This window comes from Canis lupus, chromosome 31 (assembly GCF_003254725.2).
Source record: "Canis lupus dingo isolate Sandy chromosome 31, ASM325472v2, whole genome shotgun sequence".
Taxonomy (NCBI): Eukaryota; Metazoa; Chordata; class Mammalia; order Carnivora; family Canidae; genus Canis; species Canis lupus.
The window spans coordinates 16,862,879-16,881,960 of NC_064273.1; the positions used below are offsets into that span (position 1 = coordinate 16,862,879).

The following is a 19,082-nucleotide window of genomic DNA, read 5'->3' on the forward strand; positions in this document are numbered from 1 at the left end:
CATCCCAGGGATAAATCCCACTTGGTCATGGTGAATAATCTTCGTAATGTACTGTTGGATTCTATTGGCTAGCATCTTGTTGAGAATTTTTGCATCTGTGTTCTTGAGGGATATTGGTCTATAATTCTCCTTTTTGGTGAGGTCTTTGTCTGGTTTTGGAATTAAGGTGATGCTGGCCTCATAAAATAAGTTTGGAAGTATTCCATCTCTTTCTACCTTTCAGAACAGCTTTAGTAGAATAGGTATTATTTCTTCTTTAAAGTTTGATAGAATTCCCCTGGGAAGCCATCTGGCCCTGGACTTTTGTGTCTTGGGAGGTTTTGGGTGACTGTTTCAATTTCCTCCCTGGTTATTGGCCTGTTCAGGTTTTCTATTTCTTTCTGTTCCAGTTCTTTTTTTTTTTTTTTTTTTTTTTTTTTTGTGTGTGTGTGTGGTTTTCCAGAAATGCATCTGTTTCTTCTAGATTTTCTGGTTTATTGGCATATAGCTGCTCATAATAAGTTTTTAAAATTGTTTGTATTGCCTTAGTATTGGTTCTGATCTCTCCTCTTTCATTTGTGATTTTATTAATATGAAGCTTTTCTCTGGCTAATGGTTTATCTATCCTATTAATTCTTTCAAAGAACAGACTCCTGGTTTTGTTGATCCGTTCAACAGTCCTTCTGGTCTCTCTTTCATTGAGTTCTGCTCGGATCTTTATTATCTCTCATCTGCCTGGTGTAGATTTTATTTGCTGTCCTTTCTCCAGTTCCTTTAGGTGCAAGGTTAGCATGCATATTTGAGTTTTTCCACTTTTTTGAGGGAGGCTTGTATTGCAAGGTATTTCCCTCTGATGACCACTTTTGCTGTGTCCCAAATATTTTGAATGGTTGTTCATCTTCATTAGTTCCCATGAATCTTTTTAATTCTTCTCTAATTTCCTGGTTGACCCATTCATCTTTTAGTAGGATGCTTTTTAACCTCCAAATTTCTTCTTGTGATTGAGTTCTAGTTTCAAAGCATTGTGGTCTGAAAATATGCAGGGGACAATCCTCATCTTTTGGTATTGATTGAGACCTGATTTGTGACCCAGTATGTGGTCTATTCTGGAGAAATTTCCATGTGCACTTGAGAAGAATGTGTATTCAGTTGTGTTTGGATGGAATGTACTGTATCTGTGAAATCCATCTGGTCCAGTGTATCATTTAAAGCCCTTGTTTCTTTGGTCATGTTGTGCTTAGAATATCTGTCATTTGCAGCAAGTGCCATGTTGAAGTCTCCTACTATTAGTGTATTGTTATCTAAGTATGCCTTAACTTTGGTTATTAATTGATTGATATACTTGGCAGCTCCCACATTAGGGGCATATATATTCATGGTTGTTAGGTCTTCTTGTTGGATAGATCCTTTAAGTATGATATCATGTCCCTCTTCATCTCTTCTTACAGTCTTTGGTATAAACTTTAATTTATCTTATATAAGGATTGCTACCCCTGCTTTTTTTTGAGGACCATTTGAATGGTAAATTTTTCTCCACCCCTTCATTTTCAGTCTGTAGGTGTCCTTAGGTCTAAAATGAGTCTCTTGTAGACAGCAAATAGATGGGTCTTGCTTTTTTATCCAGTCTGAAACCCTGCGCCTTTTGATGGGATCATTTAGCCCATTCATGTTCAGAGCAACTATTGAAAGATATGAATTTAGTGTCATCCTAATACCTATTCCATCCCTGTTTTTTGTGGATTGTTTCTTTGGGCTTCCTCTTTCTTTACAGGGTCCCCCTTAATATTTCTTGCAGAGCTGTTTTGGTGGTCACATACTCTTTCGGTTTCTGCTTATCCTGGAAGCTCTTTATCTCTCCTTGTATTCTGAATGGGAGCCTTGCTGAATAAAGTATTCTTGGCTGCATGTTCTTCTCATTTAGGACCCTGAATATATCCTGCCAGCCTTTTCTGGCCTGCCAGGTCTCTGTGGAGAGGTCTACTGTTAATCTGATATTTCTCCCCATATAAGTTAAGAATCTCTGGTCTCTCATTGCTTTAAGGTTTTTCTCTTTATCTTTGGAATTTGCAAGTTTCACTATTAAATGTCAAGTGTTGAACAGTTTTTATTGATTTTTTTTTAGGAGTTACTCTCTATCTCTTGGATCTGAATGCCTGTTTCCCTTCCCAGATTTGGGAAGTTCTCAGCTATGATTAGTTCAAATATACTTTGTGGTGTTCTCTCCCTCTCAGCTTCTTCTGGAATCCCAATTATACATAAATTCTTCCCTCTCAGGCTATCATTTTTCCCTAAGCTTTTCTTCATGGTCTCTTAATTGTTTTTCTCTTTTTCCCTCAGCTTCCTTCCTTACCATCAACTTCTCTTCTATGTCCCTCACTCTCTCCTCCACCTCATTAACCCTAGCAGTTAGGACATGCAGTTTGGATTGCATCTCATTTAATTAATTTTTAAATTTTGGCCTGATTAGATCTCAATTCTGCAATAACAAAGCCTGTAGAGTACTTTATGCTTTTTTGCAGAGCCACCAGTAGCCTTATAATTGTGCTTCTGAATTGATTTTCTGACAACCGATTGAAATCCAAATTCTGTAACTCTGTGGCAAAGAAGTACTGTTTTTGTTTCTTTCTTTTATGGTAAATTCTGTCCTTCTGGTGGTAAAATATTGTAGTTAAGGTGGGAAAAGTGAAAAAATATTGGAAATTTCTAGTCTGATGTAAAAACGAGTCATAATGGAAACAGGAAAAAAAAAAGGACCCTCTAGTTCTATACTAGTTCTAGTATATATAATATATATATATATATTATATATACTAGAACTAGTTCTAGTTCTTTCCCTCGATTTTCTGTCAGTCCTAGAGCTTTCCAGCACTGCTTGGTTGAGAACTTGCTCTTCCCATGTTCTTCCAGGTGGTCTTTTGAGGTAGGGTCTGCTGTGCTGAGTCTCAGGTATGTGTACCTGGGGGAGATGCCTGCCCGCCACTGGGTGCTGGGCTCAGTGGGAGCTGTTTACCCTGTGAGCCCCCTGTTCCCTGGTGGCCCTGCCTCTCCCAGGCACACAGTGACACAAGGAGGCACAACAACACTGGTGGCGGCCGGGTCTCCAGCTCTGGAGTCAGCTCCCCACAGTAACTACCGCAGTCTCCCAGTCCGCACTGGCCTAGGTGCTCCCAGAGCAAGGGGCACTGATCTGCATAGCTTGTGGTGCCCAGTGGCAAGAGCCTCCTCTCTGTCCTGTGCTCTCCCCGCCTCTACCTGTCCTGCTAGGAGCGCAGGATCGTGGGCTGTGTCCACTCAGTGCCCTGAGATCTGGAGCCTATGCTGCTTGAATCATGTTCCCAGGGGTGCCTCTCCCTCAGGCAAAGGGGCACCACATCTCCATCCTGAGCGGGCCTCCCTAACCGACTGGCTTCTCCCAGATGCCCAGGAGTGCTGCAGCGCTCCAGCCCTTTACCGAGATCTGCCGACTGTTTGCAGTGAGCTTTCCCCAGGCATCCCTCCTCTTATGGTGACTCAGGGAATCTTGAGGCTTACTGCCCCTCATGAGATTTTGCCCGATTTCCCTGCTAAGCAGTTTTCCATCAGGGAAAACTCTGGCATGGATTTTTAAAGTTCTGACTTCTCTGGGGCTGGTCTTTCCTGTCCTGGAGGCTCTTGCCACTCTGCTTTAGCCTGGCTCTTTGAAGAACCCTTCTCCTACATTATTCTTATCTATTTATTTATTTTTATTTTTATTTTCCACCTTTCTACCTTGTTAGAAGCGAAAACTTTTCTCTGCACAACATTCCAACTATTCCTTCTTTATATCTCAGGTTGAATTTGTGGTGTTCAGGATGTTTTGAAAGTTATCTAGGTAGTTTGTGGGACCAGGTGAGTTGAGGGCCCTACTCCTCCACCATCTTGCCCCTTCCCCTCTAAGATTTTATTTATTTAAGAGAGAATGAGTGAGAGAGAGCGAGTACACAAGCAGGGGAAGGAAAGGCAGAGGAAGAAGCAGACTCCCTGCTGAGCCAAAGGCAGGTGCTTAGCTGACTGAGTCACCCAGATGCCTCAGGAAACTGAATTTTTTTCAACAATTCAAATTAGGAAAAAATAAATTCTCCCCTAGAAATGCAGTCCAGAGTGCACCATTTAGTTCCCTGAGACCTGTCAGACTTCTGACTTACAGAGCTGTACAATAAAAATTTGTATTGTCGAAAGCTACTGTTTATGGTATATTTGTTACAGCAACAATGGGAAACCCACAAAATGTCTTGTTTCATCCAAAGTCTTCAGAACAGGATTGCAGTGTGTTTATTATGTGGGCATGCCCTGGAAGCTACAGGCTTCCTGTAGTTTTTCCCTTGTCCAAGTATAAAACTCAACTGGCATCTTTTACAAACTGCCTCATGTACTTGTCACCCAGCCTTTCATCCACGAATAGGCTATAATTCACCATTATCTTGTTGACAAGGCTATGATTCGTTTCACACATCATTGTTCATTAAAATAATATGTACCAGTGCCTTAGTTCCAACCCACTTCAAAGTCCAACTGCTAACAAATTTATGGTCAATTAATTTTAGTGGGTGAAGAGCAGTAGAAGGCTATATATGTTTTTCACCTTTGTAATTCTTTTATGAAATTTAGAAACTGTACGCCAGTTACAATATAATGTTTTAAAAACTATTTCCTAAAATTTACTCCTAGCAGTATTTAGTTGTACATGAAAATGGAAAAGCATTTGTTTTTAAGCATTAAAAATGTTGCCTTTCAACTCATTTCAAAATTATAATTACTTCATTCTTTTTACTTTAGTATTTAATTTCAAATACAAAGTACCTGTAATGCATGTTGACCGAATTCCTGCTTTCAATAATTTTCCAAATACATTTTCTGTATTTGGGAGAAAAGATTTCCTGAATCCCATGTAAGAAATGTTGCTGTTACTTATAAAGTCACTGTGTTGCTTATCTACTCTTATCCAGAAATATTGCTCATACTTTTATTTGATGAAAGAATATATACTATTTCTATGGTTCTGATTAGTTTGCTGGCCCTCTTTCTGTTTAAGTTAAAGCAGAACAAGAGCATTATTGATCCGTGCTAAGAGGTGGAGCCGCTATTCATGCAGCCCAGGTTCCAATGCTATGAAATTCTGCACTTGAAATGCAGTGCTCACTAACTGTTTAACAGTGTTCTCCAGGGGAATTTTAACTACCTCGACAGCTGGTGGTGACAAATATAGCTAAAAATAGACCCAAAAGATTTCCTGGTTGCTGGGAGGTCAATTACATTGTCTAAACCAGAGAATTCAACAAGAAGAAATTATTCTAAATGTATGTTTCACAACTATACAAGAATTGCTTGAAAGTGGGAAAGAATCAAAGAAATGAGATCATAGGTACAAAGGATTTTAAATTCCATGGGTTTATGAAGGACAATAAAGCCATTTATTACATTGAAGGAGATGCCTTGGGAGAATAAAAAAAAAAAAATAGGCAAAAGAGACTAGGGTGGAAGTATTCACTATAGTTTGAATAAAAGGTGTGGTATCACAAGATATCAGCATATCAAAAAGATTAGGAAGAATTTTCATTTAAAAGTAAAAACACAAAGTTGAAATGAATAGCAGAAATTTGCAACTAAAAGGAACAGTGTCCCAGAATGAACTATTAAATCCTAGCAGGTGTCCATCTGTCCTCAAGAAGTTTCAACTTCCAAAGTACACAAAGGCTTTTGAAGAAAAACAATTTTTTTTTTTTACTTAGAATTTCACCCTACTCCTAGTCTATTAATATATAAGCTATCTAATAAAAATCAGGTTTTTACTTTAGCATGACTTATCCCATGTTTTTCACTTTTTGGAGGGAAGCATAATATTGGTCTTTAGAGACTCAATGGCTTTTCAGTTATAAAATATTCCCTAATATCTGTAAATATGAAAGATGTAACGGACGTGTACATAGGAGAACACATTATTTCAATAGAATAACAGACTCATATGTGTATTTATATACATGTGTGCACATGTGTACTATGGTGCTGGACAGAACAAATCCTGCAAGCACCATCCATGTCACATATGATAGTAATCACTATTAAATACACAACTACTCAGATATGAGTCATTTGGTATAAAGCAGTATGAACTAGGACTTATTTTGACTCATCAAAAGGCATAAAATTTCTTCCCTTTACACTTTTGTACCAATCATAAGCTAAACTTCAACAATTTTGACTAAAATATTAATTAATGTCATAGAAGAATATATCTTATCCTACTTTACTTTTTCACTTAAATCAGTCATTTTAATTTGTAGAAATACTGTATTTTAGACTCTGGAGCCCCACTGCCTGGGGTAGAATAACACTGGGACTCTTTCTTTGGGCTAATCTTCTGGCAATCACTTACCCTCTCTTTCTTTAGTTTTCTCATGTATATAAAGGGAGCTGTTTGGACATTAAATGAGTTGATCTGAAAAGCAAGGAGAACAATACATTATTTAAGAGTTAGCATGTGTTATTAGAACATAAATTAGTCCATTAAGAGCAGATTTTTTTTTTTTTCTTGAGGGAGAGAGAGAGTCCTGTGGATGAGCTTGAGGGGAGGGGCAGAGGAAGAGGGAGAAAGAGAAGTTGGTGTGTGTAGGAGGATGGTATTCATTCCTATGACCTTGAGATGGTGACCCAAACCATCATCAAGATTTGGACACTTAATCAACTGAGCCACCCAGGTGCCCTTCAGATTACTATATATATATTTTTTAATGTGGGAGAGGAAGTTACAGATCAGCAAATGATAGGCCTATGAGCTGCTTTCCCTGGTAGGATAAAGAATTCACAAAGAGACACTTGAAATAGACACTACTTTGTAGGTTAGGTACCACTAACTTTGTCTAAAGTTGAGATAATCTAGACTGTAAAATGCTATCACATGCTCCATAATATCCCAAGATAGTCTCCCAAATGTTGGCTAAGACTGAATTCATGATGGATTTCCCTGGGTGGCAATTCACATGAACATTAGTATGAATAATAAATATATAATCCTAGTTCTGTTTAGATTTTATTTGATTGCAAAAAGAAACTTGCTATTTCAAGAAAGAGAGAATAGAATTTGCTCAAGGATACATTTGGGACAAGAATGGAGACAGACAATTATAGGAAAGTCAAGAATAGAAATCATAGGAATGGAAAGTTTCAAGGAGACTGAAAATTGATGCTCTATGTCTAACGTAGTTCCAAGGATCTCAGAAACAATCCTTAATGGACATTCATAAAGACTCAAAATGCCATCCAAACTCAGGCACTCTGCTCTAGCTTTCTTTTGAATTCAAATTGTTATCCCCCTGCTAAGGAGATGTAAGAGTTGAAAGAATCTGACTTAAATAATAACAGTCAGCTCTGAATAGATAGGCCACCTTAGAGATTATTGTACTACTTGGATTGTCTTTCAAGACATTTTTTTAAAGATTTTGTTTATATCATAGAGAGAGCACAAGCAGGGGAAGCAGCAGAGGGAGTGGGAGAAGCAGAGTCCTTGCTGAGCAAGGAGCCCAATGTAGAGCTCAATCCCAGGACCCTGGGATTATGAGCCAAACCAAAGGCACAGATTGAGCCATCCAGGTGCCCCTTGGATTACCTTTCTACAAACTTTGTCAGATGAGATTTTGTGGCAAGAACTTGGTCACCCAAGACTGAATCCTCCAGAAGATTTGGGCAATTTCTTTTTAAAATAATTGTGCATAGCAAATATGATTTTGTTATTTTAAAAATTATTAGCCTTTTTTTGAACTGTATACACAAAAAATATTAGCCATCACTAGTTTTAAGTATATGATTCCATGAATTTTGACACTCATCTAAATAGTTTTATAACTATCAACACAATTAAATCCTAATAAAAAATGTATTCTATTAACCATAAAATGTTACCTTGTGCTCTTTGGTGGACATATCACCCTCAGCTCCTAGCAACCACTGATCTGCTATCACTATAGTTTTTCCTTCTCTAGAATTTAATATTTATTCTGTTTTGTCAGAGAAAAAGAAAATTAACACCTTCATCTGTTTATTTATTTTTAGTTATGTGAGTCATCCTAAGACTTTTATATTCAATGAAAATGTATCTATATCCTATAGACATCAATGTATTTACTAAAAGCTATTGTTTTGAGAAGTTTAAAAATTGTGAAAATCACATTAGGATAGGAAAATATGGCTGTGTTTTTGGATGTGAATATTACTAATTTTAAAAAAAAGTGTTACTTCATGATTGTCAAAGAATAAAATTATTCTCAGAGTATATTTTCCTCAAAATTAGATATAGGATAATATCTCAAATACCTGGGTTGTTATATTCCTCTTGAACTATCTAAACATCTTTTACTATGTTGATAGTAGAATACTTGACAAATTTCTTGATTTAATACAATAGTATTTTATCTCAGAATATCATGGAAACATAAAGAGAAATGCTTTTCTAGACTGATTTTAACTCTTGGCGAAATGTCTGATTATATAGAGTAAAAGTGTGGGGTAATGAATGAAAATCAATCCCCAGGACTTTTTATGGTGAAGCAGAGGAACTTCACCCTAGAAACAAGAGTAGGTTAAAACAAAACAAAACAAAACAAAAAAGAAGAAGGAAGGAAAGAAAGAAAGAAAGAAGAAAGAAAGAAAGAAAGAAAGAAAGAAAGAAAGAAAGAAAGAAAGAAAAAGGCAGAAATAAGGTTTGAAAGCTTTTACTAAATTGAGTATATCTCAAAAACTAAGCTCTTATTTGGCATTAGATGAGCAAGTATAATAAAAGAGAAATTTATGAAAAAATTGTTTATGTGCTTAATAGAATATTCTTAGGAATAAGATAGAAAAATTAAACATATTACTTATAGGTAATATTTATCAAGTTCTTTCTTTCAAGTACCTTTAAAAGCACTTTCCAGATATTAACATATTTGACCTTTATGCTAAGACATAGATATTGGTAATAACCTCAACTGACAAAAGGTGAAAATGAGATACACATAATTTAAACAAATTGTCCATGGTCAGAAAATTAGTGAGTTGGACATCCAGTGTTCAAACCTAGAACCCTCTTAACAATTGAGAAATTTATGAGAAATCTTTTTTTAAGAATTTATTTATTTATTTATTTACTTTTCTTTTTAAAAATTTTTATTTATTTATTCATGAGAGACACAGAGCACGAGAGAGACAGGCAGAGACACAGGCAGAGGCAGAAGCAGTCTTCATGCAGGGAGCCTGATGTGAGACTCAATCCCAGGACTCCAGGATCATGCCCTGGGCTGAAGGCAGGCGCTAAACCACTGAGCCACCCAGGGATCCCCAAGAAATCTTAATTATAACTTAAGACTATCCAAGATAAGAGGTTATTTATACCGGAAATAGGAGACAAGATTTCCTTTGATCCTTATTTTCCATATATATTTCTAAATTTATTAAAATAAGGAAGACAATTGTTCTTGCCTCAAATCCCCTTTTCCTTTTATATCTCAGAATAAATTATAACTATAAGACATCTATCCTCTCTAGAAAAGGAGAGGCTCATATATAAAATACTTTGAAATCATTAATTTTTTTGAAAGACATTTAGAGAATCTCTCCAGAACTCTCCTGTGGGCATAATGGAGAAACTTAGATTTGTATTTCCTGGAAAATGTTAACAGGGATTACTGATTTACACATAGATGATTTAGTGGACTGAGATTTCTACTGTAGCCAAGGAAATAATTTGTTGAGCATTAAAATGGCAATTCCCACAATGTGTGTCAAATTGCCCCACCAAAGTAAATCCTAAATGAGAAGAGAGTGAAACTATCCTTCTGAATGGCTGTGACTATCCTCTAATGGAACATACTTCAATCTGGTCCCCTTTAACAAGAAGTTTTATTGATAAGTGCAGAATATGTGAGTGCCTGCAATATATTTCAAGATATTTTTGAGATTACTAATTATTTAAAATGATCATTTGGGGGATGTCAATTTTATTCTACTTTATGGGACCTCTATACCTTTCTACTATACTCATACCATTACACTTTCAGAAATTGAGTATATTCACATTGAAGAAGTATGGGCTTAGTAAAAATATCAATACATGGCTTTCTGTTATATATATATATATATATATATATATATATATATTTTAATTGTAAGAGATAATAAATGACCTATATGCAAAACCAGCACTCTTGATTATTAAGCATCTATGTAGATGGTTTACATTTGATATACTATTTTAAATAACTTTTTTAGATATAATCTAGCAACAATAAGCTGTGTGTCCATTTAAAGTCTACAAGTAGATGAATTCTAAAAGATGTATGAATTTGTGCAATCACAATCACATTTAATATATAAAATATTTCAATCATTTCTGTTTCCTCATTCATGCCCTCTTTCCTAATTCCTCATCCCTCAATTATTGGTATACTGTTTTGTGACTAGATTTTTTTTCTCTCAGAATAATTATTTTGAGATTCATCCATTATATTGTTTATATCATTAATGTATTCATTTTTATTGCTGAGTAGTATTCCATTGAATGGATATGTCACATTTGCTTGTTCCTTTTTTTGATGACTATGTGAACTCTTGCCAATTTTGGCTATTATAAATAAAAGTGCATGAGATTTTACATGAACTTGTCATTTGCCTTCAGTAAGTTTTGAAGATTGGAGTTGCTGAATTACATAGTAAGTTTATATTAATTTTTAGGAAACTACCAGATTATTTTTCAAATAAATTGTACCATTTTAGATTACCACCAGGAAGTATGAGGGTTTCATTTGTTGTATAGCCTCACCAACACTTGTGACATTATTTTATTTTATTTTTTAGTATTATCTAGTTTTTATCATTGTTATCTATGGTAGGATTCAGCATGTCATACCTCCAATATCACTAGAAACAGTTCTCCTATTATGACATGAATATATGTTCAAAAAATCAACTATATAATGTAAAAACAAGGAGACCTGGCTTGAGAGAAGTATAGCAGGAAAGACCTTAAGAGCTATTGTTCTTGTATCTAGGCCCTGTAAAACAAAACAGAAAAATAATAATACTAATAGAAACTAAGGACTGAAAATAATTGTGAGGAAGTAAGATAGTTCCATTATGGCTGTTATGAAAATTAATAAAGGGAAACCTCACTAAAATGGAGTTGAATGGCCAGAATGGGGAATTCTCAGGCCCTACACTCCTCATCAGTTAAAGATCCTAACAGGAAGGAAGTGGTACTTTGCAAGTCAATATTACTTGACTACCCCAGCAAGAGGAAGAAAGGTTTCCTTCTCCAGCAATAGCCCAGCCAATGAGAGACTGTCACAACTCAGCCAATGAAAAGCCACTATACTTTGAACCTCCAGTTTACTTCAAAGGAATTTGTTTATAACACCACTCCCAAATCCTTTCCTTTCCTCTGTAGAAGAGCTTTCCTATTTGTGCTTCAGATTTGCCTATGGTTTTGCCTTAACTTGCATGTCCTGAATTGTAATTCTCAAATCCTTATTTGCTGGTAAAATAACTGACAGTTTTATTTTTAGGGTTAACACTGTTGATACGAAATTTTGTTCAGTTTTCAGTGCTATGATGTGAAGTTATTTACTTTATGAATGTATTTTAATTAAAATAATGTAGAATATTCACAATAGTCTGGTCTCTAGAGCAAATAATCCTAGAAATAGACAGAAAGGTGAATCTGCATGAATAATTTGTCAAAAATTTGTAAAAGAATTTAGGGCAGCTCAGGTGACTCAGCAGTTTAGCACCGCCTTCAGCCCAGGGTGTGATCCTAGAGACTCAGGATCAAGTCCCATGTCATGCTCCATGCATGGAGCCTGCTACTCCCTCTGCCTGTGTCTCTGCCTCTCTCTCTCTCTGTGTATCTCATGAATAAATAAATAAAATCTTTAAAAAAAGAAAAAAGAATTTAGGGGTGGAAGGATATGGGAAAAGACTTTAAGTGAGACCAAGTGACCTCCAATATCTTTTCCATATCCTTCCTTCAATTAGTTTTTAAAATCTATTTTATAGCCTATTAGAAATAATACACACAAAGAGAAAAAAAAAACAGGTTTATAAGAAAACACACTATATAGTTATATTGGATTTTAAAATATTTAGGAATAATTAGCATCTTATAAATTATATAAAGAGTACTATTGTCTTCTAAAACAAATTCAGTACCATACCTTTAAAAATTAGTGAAAAAAATGTTCCTTTTCTTCTTTTTGTTGAAGTAAGGATGCTCTCCCCATTGCCATGAACCACATAACATATAATATGAAAGGGGGTGCTAAATATGATTAAAAGTAGAGGTAGAGGAGAGTATCAGCAAAAGAGAGTAGGTAGCATGAAGTGCTATATTAATATCCACAGTGAAATGTCATTAAATCATCATTTTTTTTGCCACATTGATCTATAGATTAACTCATCTGAAAGAATGAATTGATTTATAGCTACATCATATTTTTGGTTTAAAGGCAAAAATGTAAAAAGGGTAATTAATTTCCAATTAGCATTATATTTTACCATGTTGGAAGTTATTCAATAAAAAAAAAATCACAAATGAGTGAATATCAAAAAGAAATGCTGTATAATTGCCACTTATGAAAGGCAAAAATGAAAGATCACCTCTTTCTGTTTATATTATTTATTACCACTTTAAAATTCTGTTAACATAGGGGCACCTGGGTTGCTCAGTGGTTGAGCCTCTGCCTTTGGCTCAGGTTGTGATTCCGGGGTCCTGGTATTGAGTCTCACATTAAGTTCCCTGCAGGGGGCCTGCTTCTCCCTCTGTCTATGTCTCTGCCTCTCTCTCTGTGTGTCTCTCATGAATAAATAAATAAAATCATGTTTTAAATAAATAAAATCTTTTAGAAGATAAATTCTGTTAAAATAGTCTTAGAAGGGGCTACAACTAGACAGCAAGAGGTTTAGTTTAATTTTATATTGGCACAGGTTTTAGTTGATATTCAGTTTAGACTTCATAGTGATAACAAGGAGCTGGGTGTAATTATTTGTTTAGAGAAATTTGCTACAACGGAGTTCCCTATTTTGGTAGTATTTTTCTTTGCTTTTAGGAAATGCTCTAGGATTGTCTCCTTCCACTAGATTTCTTACTGGTATGTTATGAATGATTAAAGAAAATCTAAAGGGTGCCTGGGTGGCTCAGTCAGTTGAGCATCTAGCTTTTGATTTTGGCTCAGGTCATGATCTCAGGTTCATGAGATTGAGCCCTGAGTCAAGCTCAGTGTGGAGCCAGCTTAAGATTCTCTCTCTCCTTCTCCCTCTCCCCCTCCCTTTCTTCCTCTCAAAATCAAAACAAAACAATAACAAAAAACCTAAATATGCCTTTTAAAAAATGCCTTAAAATAAAAAAAAAAACCACACAGAAATTTAACTCTGTAGCATCTCAAATACTGCATCTAAGTATATTTGTATGTATCTATTGTTTCAGAATATTATACTGGCATTTATAAATATCAAATATATTCAGACACATTTCAGTCAAAATTATGTTCCTGGTAGGGGAGACATTAGAAAAAGGGTAAGTGGAAATTGATGACCATCTCTCTTCTTCAGCAGCTCAGGAAAACAGCTGAGACCCTGCCTGAAGGGCAAGCGTTCCACCTGCCTAGCCTGAAATGAGCTAATTGCTTACCTGTCAATTCATCCTTCTGTTTCGTTTCACTCATAGATGGCTTTAAACAACGTGAAATTCTTTATCTCTCTGAATGCAAAGGGGAGGGCAGGACCTGAAGAAACCAGTGGTCTTATATGCTGTTTACCATTTCACATTTTTAAATACAGAGTGCTATCAAAGCAAGGATCAGCTCTTTCTGTGTGCTATTTAACAGAGGAGCTTTCTCTAATGTCTTAGACACTGCTGGTGTTGTATTTGAAATTCATAAACAGCATTAATTTAGCTAAGTACACTCATTTAAAACTCAGATAATTTTATGGATTCTCTGTAGCCCTCTCATTGTGTAGAGTCTCTAAAATACAATCCCAACACCTTGAACTCTAATTATGGATAATCAAGTTTAAGATTGGTATTTTCTCTTTGGAGGGAGCTGGGAAAGTCTTATTTCTTATTAGAATGTAGCTTTGTGCCTGCAGAGATTATATAAGAGATTCTTAGGAAAATGATACAATTTAAAATACAAATTAAGGGGGGTGCCTGGGTGTCTCAGTGGTTGAGGGTCTGCCTTTGGCTCAGGGTGTGATCCTGGGGTCTTGGGATCGAGTCCCGTATGGAGCCTGCTTCTTCCTCTGCCTGTGTCTCTGCCTCTCTCTCTCTCTCTCTGTGTCTCTCATGAATAAATGAATAAAAGCTTTAAAAAAATACAAATTAAGGGGAAAAATTTTCCTGAATATTTGGAAGGCCCCAAATTCCCTCATTTTAACTCATTCGGTTAGTGATTAGCCACTACTCTGCTTCTTTAACCCTCTTGTTAGGATCCACAGATTCTGGAAGTATATACAGCTCTGTAGTACCATTTATCATCTGGCTGTCCTGGCTTCTTCAGCAATATAGGGTCCTCTGCAGTGGTTTTGAAAGCTGAAACTTAAAAATTGGGGAAAAAATTCTGTTGTGCACAAACTGTAAAAATAAATAAATAAATAAATCCTTACTGTTAGTTGTCCTGAGGCATATGGAGACAAATCAACTCAGTGACCCCTCATAAAATTTACAGTAGAGAGGGGAGCTATACCTGTACAAAGCACACCTGTATTTAAAGTTTGTATCCTCCATACTTGCTGTTTGGAAAATGATTTGAAGAGAAAAACACATATTATCATTCTATATAACATAAGTGCTTGGAAATACAATGGTACTTTGTTAGTGCTGTTGGGAGAGGTTCTGAACAGAAAAAGCTCCAGGAATGCCAGTTATTCTGAGACAATGAAACTTTCTAAATAACAAGTATGATAGAAATGATGTTTCCTGAGTCCTGTGTACATAGAGCAGAAAAGGTAGATTTTTGTTTCCTACCTGAGAAATGTTGAAAATATTCACCGATAGCACAGTAGATGTTTGTAGCAGACTAACATGTATTAAGATTATGGGTCCAGGCAAAGGCATAGGCAGCAAAGTGATGGTGAAGAGAGGAATCCAAGTTTAGCAGAAACCGAGCCAATTTAGACAAGCCAAATTTTGTTTAACAAGATCCCGGTTCCTTTTGTGGCCATACGTATTTTTCATAAAGTTGTAATTCTTGCATAAGACGAATAATATGGAAACTTCAAAACAAAACAAAAGGACAGTAGGCACTCAGGAGAGGATTGAGGGCAGAGGTTAGAGGTTGAAAAGTCTTCTTGGAGAGATTATACTTTAGGCATACATTTAGGAATTTGTCCTTGTCAATTAGGGCTGCATTAACAAAGTACCATATGCTACGTGGTTTATAACAACAGAATTTATTTTTCTCACAGCTCTGGAGCCTAGAAATTCAAGATTAGGGCACCAGAAAGGCCTAGTTCTGATAAGAGCCCTCTTCTAGATTGCAGACAACTGTCTTCTCATTATATCCTCACATGGGAGAAAAAGGGAGAAAGACATCACTGGGGTATCTTCTGTAGAGGAACTAATCTCATTCAGTGGACTCTACCCTCAATATCTAATCACTTCCCAAAGGCCTCACCTCCAAATACCATCATCTCCTTAGAGGTTACAATTTCAGCATTTGAATTTTTCAGGGACAAAACAATTCAGTCTCTCTCTCTCTCTCTCTCTCTCTGTCTCTCTCTCTCTCTGTCTCTCTCTCTCTCTCTCTATATATATATATATGTCAGGAGAGTAGAGCTTTGAAAACTTTTTGGAGAAATAAAAGAAAGTTTTCAGTAGTATTTTCAAGAAAGTAGGCATAATTTGATGCAAATAAAATATGGACACAAGAAGAAAATAATTTCCTTATAAATATTTTAAATAGTTTTGTGTGTCTATAAAGTAGCACAAGTTATCAAAACATATAAAAATACTTGTTGGATACTTCGGGTTTTTTTTTTTTTTAAGATTTTATTTATTTATTTGAGAGAGAGACAGAGATAGCAGATAGCAAGAGAGATCACAAGCAAGGAGGAAAAGGAGAAGCAGACTCCCTGCTGAGCAGGGAGCCTGATGCTGGGCTCCGTCCCAGGACCCTGGGATCATGACCTGAGCAGAAGGCAGATGCTTAACCAACTGACCCACCCAGGCACCCCAATACTTGTTGGATGCTTTGAAGAGCAGTTTCTTCATATGTGTTTAGGCAGGCAAATTTTTTCCCATTGTCATTAACTCAGATAATAGAAAATCAATCTGGGCTCAACTTGCTCTTTTTTTTTTAAGATTTAATTTATTTATTAGAGAGCATGACAGAGAGAGAGAGAGAGAGAGAGCACATGAGCAGGGGGAGGAGCAAAGGGAGAAGCAGACCCCCTGCTGAGCAGGGAGCCTGACCTGGGGGTTGATCCCAGGACCCTGGGATAATGACCTGAGCCTTAGGCAGATGCTTAACCAACTGAGCCACCCGGGCACCCCTGGGCCCAACTTGTAACCCTCCCCCCATTTTTTTTTTCTTTAGCAATTATGAATTTGCCATAAGAGAGCTCAGAATGTAATGAATATATGAATTTTGAGAAAGGATTGGAAGTGGAGAAGAGTAGCCCAGCAAGAAAACAAAACAAAACAAAGATGATTATTACCTACTACAGATAAAATGAAGAATGCATCAGTAAGTATGTTATAGAATGCAGCGTGTTTAGGGCAAGGCAATGGAAGAACATAAAAGTTTTTATGAAGAACATCAGGGAGGATTTTTCCACTTAAATTAATAGCGAAGTGATTACCTGGTGAAAATGATATTTAAAGTGAAGAGAAGGTGACTTTTTCAAATATGTCAAAAGCTCTGGAAAAAATTAATAAATTGACTCTTATCTGAGCAGTCAGTGAATCTTTCAACAAGAGGTTTAAAATCAAGAGACCATTCAGGACTAAGCTGTCAGTTAAATGGCAAATGTCTGTTAGAGAAAGAGGCGGGAAGTGATTACAGTAATTGACTCAGCATTGTCCTTAAAGGTGCTCTTGACAGTTTCCAGAATGACTCAACAGGTAAACGGTAAGTTATAAAATGTTACATAGCTCCCTCCTTGAGAGTGGAAAAAGGAAAACTGGCAAAAATGATAAGTGAAAAAACTGTTCACATTCACAGGGAAAATTAACCTGTTTGGCATTTCACTTATATGATGAGTTAGCAGCAATGAAGCTACAATAAATCAGATGTGTGTGCCGAGGAGAGATTATAGATGAAACATTCATTGAGGTTACCCACGGTGTTCAAATGTATGATATATACTGTTTGGGTTTAAGTGACCTTGAAAGTTTATACTTAAATAGAAAATCAATTGTTCGTAAGTAATGGATTCATAGAACAGTGAGGATGGCACAGTGCTTTGAATATAAGCAGTTGCTTACAGAGATTCTGGTCAGTTGTCATTGCCTTTTTATTGCCCAGCACAGATCCGTGTTCCTTCAGTATCCCCCCATCACCACGTTGTACTGGGAGCCTTCGTTCCTAAGAACTTCTAACTTTGAAGAAATGCAAGACTTTAAAGACCATAAAATAAATGAGAAACTAAGAAGAGTTTTGGATTTTGGGGAAATGCTATACATTTCCATACGGTAATAACCTTATGTAATAACCTCCCTCAAAATAAAAGAGAGAGCTTCGGAAAAGGCTTGAGAATACCTTAGTCCTATTGGAATGGAGCATCAGTGAGTTCATGACCACCAAATCTTATTTTCTTCCTCCACACGCTTGAGCTATGTAACGCTGTCATCAATTTCTTTCTTCTTAAAACTCTTTATTTTATTCTCTATCTCTCATTTTTTTTTATTCTGCTATTTACCAGATTTTTGTTATTTGCTCTTTCTTAAAACATGACTCCTAAATGGATTTCACGTGATTTCTTTTAAATACTCTACTGATGTACTTTAAAAATTCATTTCGGGAGTGACAACCCTCAAATTGTCCTTTCCAGTTCAGATCCTCTGCTCCTGATCTAGATACTTATTTTCGTATGTCAGCTTTCAACTCCATCTTAGTACAGTGCCTGCTCTTGGCAGCCTATCAAACAAGAATATTTATCTTCCCCTCTTTGATAATATCACCAACTCCTGAGTCTGCCACCATTTTCTACTAAAAACATTACCACAATTTCTTTTTTGTTCTTTCTCTTTTATCTCTCATCAAACATTGTCACACATATATATTTTCTAACTTCAATTATTCTGGCAATGGAACGTTCACTCAGTTTTTTGTGGTATCTTCTTAACCCTTCTCCCTTTCTCAAATTTCACATGCCCAAATCCATCTTTTAACTGACACTAGACTGCTTTTTGTCTTAATCCAATGATCTGTTTATCATCTACCATTCAAATGCCTTTGCATCCAACCTGACAGCCTATAGAAGACATGTCTAACTTTTATTTTATTGTATTTGAGACATTTTACATTGTATCTCCAACTTTGCTTTACAGACCGCATATTCTTAAACCTAATTCAAACCAAGTAGAATGCTTTGATGTTTTCTGACAGTGTCCTTCCCATGTCCAGACTGTTCCATCCTGGAATAGACTCCTACAACCAGTTTTGCCTCCAACTTAGAGCCTGCCTCAAGAATCGTTATGCATAAGCTTTCATTGGTCTTTCAACCCAAAAGTAATTGCTTCCTCTTCACTGCTCCAAGTACAAAATATTTAAACTTGTTTAACAACATTTATCATATCTGCTTTATATTAAGGCAACCATGCAGTAAAGCCTAAATCCATGTGATCAAACAAACACAGGGGCAAACTGTAATCTGACAAGTCAGAGAGAGTGACTTGATGCAACAAGGGTGACTCTCCAGAGGTGTATCTTTTGTAAAGTTTAGCTTCTCATGGAATGATTTTGAGAAAGGTCTAAGGAAAGGATGAGTTTGAGGTCTTTTTTTCTAAAAGAGTTTAGAAGTGGAGATTAATTAGTCATTGAGTGCTCTCCTAAAGTGAAGATGACTTAGTAATTGGGCATCTCTAATTATAAATGTAAGCAGCAAAGAGAGGCTGGGTTGTG

General features: G+C 36.2%; 1 long non-coding RNA gene across 15 annotated transcripts in view; it reads left to right on the forward strand.

Moving 5' to 3' along the window:
- Nucleotides 1-19,082, forward strand: part of LOC112661817 (uncharacterized) — a 268,322-nt gene that overhangs the window by 178,198 nt on the left and 71,042 nt on the right. For all 15 annotated transcript variants that reach the window (XR_007407603.1, XR_007407613.1, XR_007407609.1 and 12 more), the window contains one exon: nucleotides 16,554-16,703. This is a non-coding gene — a long non-coding RNA (uncharacterized LOC112661817). The remainder of the gene's footprint in view (nucleotides 1-16,553; nucleotides 16,704-19,082) is intronic.